The sequence below is a fragment of the Rattus norvegicus genome, chromosome X (genome assembly GCF_021556685.1).
Source record: "Rattus norvegicus strain SHRSP/BbbUtx chromosome X, alternate assembly SHRSP_T2T, whole genome shotgun sequence".
In the NCBI taxonomy this organism is placed as follows: Eukaryota; Metazoa; Chordata; class Mammalia; order Rodentia; family Muridae; genus Rattus; species Rattus norvegicus.
In genome coordinates this window covers 60,752,552-60,758,551 of record NC_141554.1, presented here as the reverse complement: position 1 = coordinate 60,758,551, position 6,000 = coordinate 60,752,552, and positions in this window count along the sequence as shown.

Genomic DNA, 6,000 nt, shown 5'->3' with positions numbered 1-6,000 from the left:
ATTTGCATTTCCCTTATGACTAAAGATGTTGAACATTTCTTTAGGTGTTTCTCAGCCATTCGGCATTCCTCAGCTGTGAATTCTTTGTTTAGCTCTGAACCCCATTTTTTAATAGGGTTATTTGTTTCCCTGCGGTCTAACTTCTTGAGTTCTTTGTATATTTTGGATATAAGGCCTCTATCTGTTGTAGGATTGGTAAAGATCTTTTCCCAATCTGTTGGTTGCCGTTTTGTCCTAACCACAGTGTCCTTTGCCTTACAGAAGCTTTGCAGTTTTATGAGATCCCATTTGTCGATTCTTGATCTTAGAGCATGAGCCATTGGTGTTTTGTTCAGGAAATTTTTTCCAGTGCCCATGTGTTCCAGATGCTTCCCTAGTTTTTCTTCTATTAGTTTGAGTGTGTCTGGTTTGATGTGGAGGTCCTTGATCCACTTGGACTTAAGCTTTGTACAGGGTGATAAGCATGGATCGATCTGCATTCTTCTACATGTTGCCCTCCAGTTGATCCAGCACCATTTGTTGAAAATGCTATCTTTTTTCCATTGGATGGTTTTGGCTCCTTTGTCAAAAATCAAGTGACCATAGGTGTGTGGGTTCATTTCTGGGTCTTCAATTCTATTCCATTGGTCTATCTGTCTGTCTCTGTACCAATACCATGCAGTTTTTTTCACTATTGCTCTGTAATACTGCTTGAGTTCAGGGATAGTGATTCCCCCTGAAGTTCTTTTATTGTTGAGGATAGCTTTAGCTATCCTGGGTTTTTTGTTATTCCAGATGAATTTGCAAATTGTTCTGTCTAACTCTTTGAAGAATTGGATTGGTATTTTGATGGGGATTGCATTGAATCTGTAGATCACTTTTGGTAAAATGGCCATTTTTACTATATTAATCCTGCCAATCCATGAGCATGGGAGATCTTTCCATCTTCTGAGGTCTTCTTCAATTTCTTTCCTCAGTGTCTTGAAGTTCTTATTGTACAGATCTTTTACTTGCTTGGTTAAAGTCACACCGAGGTACTTTATATTATTTGGGTCTATTATGAAGGGTGTCGTTTCCCTAATTTCTTTCTCGGCTTGTTTCTCTTTTGTATAGAGGAAGGCAACTGATTTATTTGAGTTAATTTTATACCCAGCCACTTTGCTGAAGTTGTTTATCAGCTTTAGTAGTTCTCTGGTGGAACTTTTGGGATCACTTAAATATACTATCATGTCATCTGCAAATAGTGATATTTTGACCTCTTCTTTTCCGATCTGTATCCTTTTGATCTCCTTTTGTTGTCTGATTGCTCTGGCTAGAACTTCAAGAACTATATTGAATAAGTAGGGAGAGAGTGGGCAGCCTTGTCTAGTACCTGATTTTAGTGGGATTGCTTCAAGTTTCTCTCCATTTAGTTTAATGTTAGCAACTGGTTTGCTGTATATGGCTTTTACTATGTTTAGGTATGGGCCTTGAATTCCTATTCTTTCCAGGACTTTTATCATGAAGGGGTGTTGAATTTTGTCAAATGCTTTCTCAGCATCTAATGAAATGATCATGTTGTTTTGTTCTTTCAGTTTGTTTATATGATGGATCACGTTGATGGTTTTCCGTATATTAAACCATCCCTGCATGCCTGGGATGAAGCCTACTTGATCATGGTGGATGATTGTTTTGATGTGCTCTTGAATTCGGTTTGCCAGAATTTTATTGAGTATTTTTGCGTCGATATTCATAAGGGAAATTGGTCTGAAGTTCTCTTTCTTTGTTGGGTCTTTGTGTGGTTTAGGTATAAGAGTAATTGTGGCTTCGTAGAAGGAATTCGGTAGGGCTCCATCTGTTTCAATTTTGTAAAATAGTTTGGATAATATTGGTATGAGGTCTTCTATGAAGGTTTGATAGAATTCTGCACTAAACCCGTCTGGACCTGGGCTCTTTTAGGTTGGGAGACCTTTAATGACTGCTTCTATTTCCTTAGGAGTTATGGGGTTGTTTAACTGGTTTATCTGTTCCTGATTTAACCTCGATACCTGGTATCTGTCTAGGAAATTGTCCATTTCCTGAAGATTTTCAAATTTTGTTGAATATAGGTTTTTATAGTAAGATCTGATGATTTTTTGAATTTCCTCCGAATCTGTAGTTATGTCTCCCTTTTCATTTCTGATTTTGTTAATTTGGAGACACTCTCTGTGTCCTCTCGTTAGTCTGGCTAAGGGTTTATCTATCTTGTTGATTTTCTCAAAGAACCAACTTTTGGTTCTGTTGATTCTTTCTATGGTCCTTTTTGTTTCTACTTGGTTGATTTCAGCTCTGAGTTTGATTATTTCCTGCCTTCTACTCCTCCTGGGTGTAATTGCTTCTTTTTGTTCTAGAGCTTTTAGGTGTGCTGTCAAGCTGCTGACATATGCTCTTTCCTGTTTCTTTCTGCAGGCACTCAGCGCTATGAGTTTTCCTCTTAGCACAGCTTTCATTGTGTCCCATAAGTTTGAGTATGTTGTATCTTCATTTTCATTAAATTCTAAAAAGTTTTTAATTTCTTTCTTTATTTCTTCCTTGACCAGGTTATCATGGAGCAGAGCATTGTTCAATTTCCACGTATATGTGGGCATTCTTCCCTTATTGTTATTGAAGACCAGTTTTAGGCCGTGGTGGTCCGATAGCACGCATGGGATTATTTCTATCTTTCTGTACCTGTTGAGGCCCGTTTTTTGACCAATTATATGGTCAATTTTGGAGAAAGTACCATGAGGAGCTGAGAAGAAGGTATATCCTTTTGCTTTAGGATAGAATGTTCTATAAATATCCGTTAAGTCCATTTGGCTCATGACTTCTCTTAGTCTGTCGACATCACTGTTTAATTTCTGTTTCCATGATCTGTCCATTGATGAGAGTGGGGTGTTGAAATCTCCCACTATTATTGTGTGAGGTGCAATGTGTGTTTTGAGCTTTAGTAAGGTTTCTTTTACGTATGTAGGTGCCCTTTTATTTGGGGCATAGATATTTAGGATTGAGAGTTCATCTTGGTTGATTTTTCCTTTGATGAATATGAAGTGTCCTTCCTTATCTTTTTTGATGACTTTTAGTTGGAAATTGATTTTATTTGATATTAGAATGGCTACTCCAGCTTGCTTCTTCTGACCATTTGCTTGGAAAGTTGTTTTCCAGCCTTTCACTCTGAGGAAGTGTCTGTCTTTGTCTCTGAGGTGTGTTTCCTGTAGGCAGCAGAATGCAGGGTCCTCGTTGCGTATCCAGTTTGTTAATCTATGTCTTTTTATTGGGGAGTTGAGGCCATTGATATTGAGAGATATTAAGGAATAGTGATTATTGCTTCCCGTTATATTCATATTTGGATGTGAGGTTATGTTTGTGTGCTTTCATTCTCTTTGTTTTGTTGCCAAGAAGATTAGTTTCTTGCTTCTTCTAGGGTATAGCTTGCCTCCTTATGTTGGGCTTTACCATTTATTATCCTTTGTAGTGCTGGATTTGTAGAAAGATATTGTGTAAATTTGGTTTTGTCATGGAATATCTTGGTTTCTCCATCAATGTTAATTGAGAGTTTTGCTGGATACAGTAACCTGGGCTGGCATTTGTGTTCTCTTAGGGTCTGTATAACATCAGTCCAGGATCTTCTGGCCTTCATAGTTTCTGGCGAGAAGTCTGGTGTGATTCTGATAGGTCTCCCTTTATATGTTACTTGACCTTTTTCCCTTACTGCTTTTAATATTCTTTCTTTATTTTGTGCGTTTGGTGTTTTGACAATTATGTGACGGGAGGTGTTTCTTTTCTGGTCCAATCTGTTTGGAGTTCTGTAGGCTTCTTGTATGTCTATGGGTATCTCTTTTTTTAGGTTAGGGAAGTTTTCTTCTATGATTTTGTTGAAGATATTTACTGGTCCTTTGAGCTGGTAGTCTTCACTCTCTTCTATACCTATTATCCTTAGGTTTGATCTTCTCATTGAATCCTGGATTTCCTGTATGTTTTGGACCAGTAGCTTTTTCCACTTTACATTATCTTTGACAGTTGAGTCAATGATTTCTATGGAATCTTCTGCTCCTGAGATTCTCTCTTCCATCTCTTGTATTCTGTTGGTGAAGCTTGTATCTACAACTCCTTGTCTCTTCTTTTGGTTTTCTATATCCAGGGTTGTTTCCATGTGTTCTTTCTTGATTGCTTCTATTTCCATTTTTAATTCCTTCAACTGTTTGATTGTGTTTTCCTGGAATTCTTTCAGGGATTTTTGCGATTCCTCTCTGTAGGCTTTTACTTGTTTATTAATGTTTTCCTGTGCTTCCCTAAGTGTGTTCATGTCTTTCTTGAAGTCCTCCAGCATCATGATCAAATATGATTTTGAAACTAGATCTTGCTTTTCTGGTGTGTTTGGATATTCCATGTTTGTTTTGGTGGGAGAATTGGGCTCCGATGATGGCATGTAGTCTTGGTTTCTGTTGCTTGGGTTCCTGCGCTTGCCTCTCGCCATCAGATTATCTCTAGTGTTACTTTGTTCTGCTATTTCTGACAGTGGCTAGACTGTCCTATAAGCCTGTGTGTCAGGAGTGCTGTAGACCTGTTTTCTTCTCTTTCAGTCAGTTATGGGGACAGAGTGTTCTGCTTTCAGGCGTGTAGTTTTTCCTCTCTACAGGTCTTCAGCTGTTCCTGTGGGCCTGTGTCTTGAGTTGACCAGGCAGCTTTCTTGCAGCAGAAAATTTGGTCTTACCTGTGGTCCCGAGGCTCAGGTTCGCTCGTGGGGTGCTGCCCAGGGGCTCTCTGCAGCGGCAGCAACCAGGAAGACCTGTGCCGCCCCTTCCGGGAGCTTCAGTGCACCAGGGTTCCAGATGGTCTTTGGCTTTTTCCTCTGGCGTCTGAGATGTGTGTGCAGGGAGCAGTCTCTTCTGGTTTCCCAGGCTTGTGTGCCTCTCTGAAGGTTTAGCTCTCCCTCCCACGGGATTTGGGTGCAGAGAACTGTTTATCCGGTCTGTTTCCTTCAGGGTCCGGAGGTGTCTCTGGCAGGTGTCCTGCTGCTCCTGGGCCCTCCCCCACGGGAGCCCAGAGGCCTTATACAGTTTCCTCTTGGGCCAGGGATGTGGGCAGTGGTGAGCAGTGTTGGTGGTCTCTTCCGCTCTGCAGCCTCAGGAGTGCCCACCTGACCAGGTGGTTGGGTCTCTCTCTCACCGGGTCTGGGAGTAGAGAGCTGCTGCGGGCTGGGATCCTCGGGTGTGGGACTTCCCCCTAGAAGAATTTTTGGGTCACTTACATATACTATCATATTATCCACAAATAAAGATAATTTGATTTCTTCCTTTTTAATTTGTGTTCCTTTGATCTCCTTCAGTTCCCATATTGCTGTAGTTAAGACTTCAGGTACTATATTGGATAGGTGTTTGTTGCAGTAAAAAAATAATGAGAAAAACGTTTTCTATCAGTTCCTGAGAGCCAGATCCACTTACTGCGGGTACTACTCTACCTCTCTGTCCACAAGCTGCCTTCTCCTGGCTGTCTTCCTCTCTGTGCAATCCCCTAGTCGGTAGTTACCACACTTGGCTCACAGTTCTGCAGGCCCACTCCATGTGCGCAACAGAACCAGATCCGCAAGTTCTAACTGCCTCTCAGCCATTTCTTTCACACACTTCTCTTTAGCCCAGTAAAATCAAAGTTCCAGAAACTTGTAATTTAGCAATTAGATTTACGTGCTAAATTCTCAGTCCACAATTCATTCACACAATAAGTTCACTGCCAATTGATAAAGATACAAACTGCCCACCTAGTCAAGATAAAAGCGATCTATTCACCTAAATCTGAACCATCCTCCTCCGTAGATTCCATCTTGATCCCCCTTCTTCTTCCTCTCTCCTTCCTCGACTCTTCCCTGCCCACCCTTCCTTCTCATCCAATGATAGCTTACCCTATCCTGGACCCACCTTGTTGCATAATGACATCATCCTACAGGTATTGAGAAAGTGGACAATCTTTTCTTGTTCCCTATTTTAAAGAAATTGTTGTTTAGTTTTTCTCCATTAAGTTAGTTAG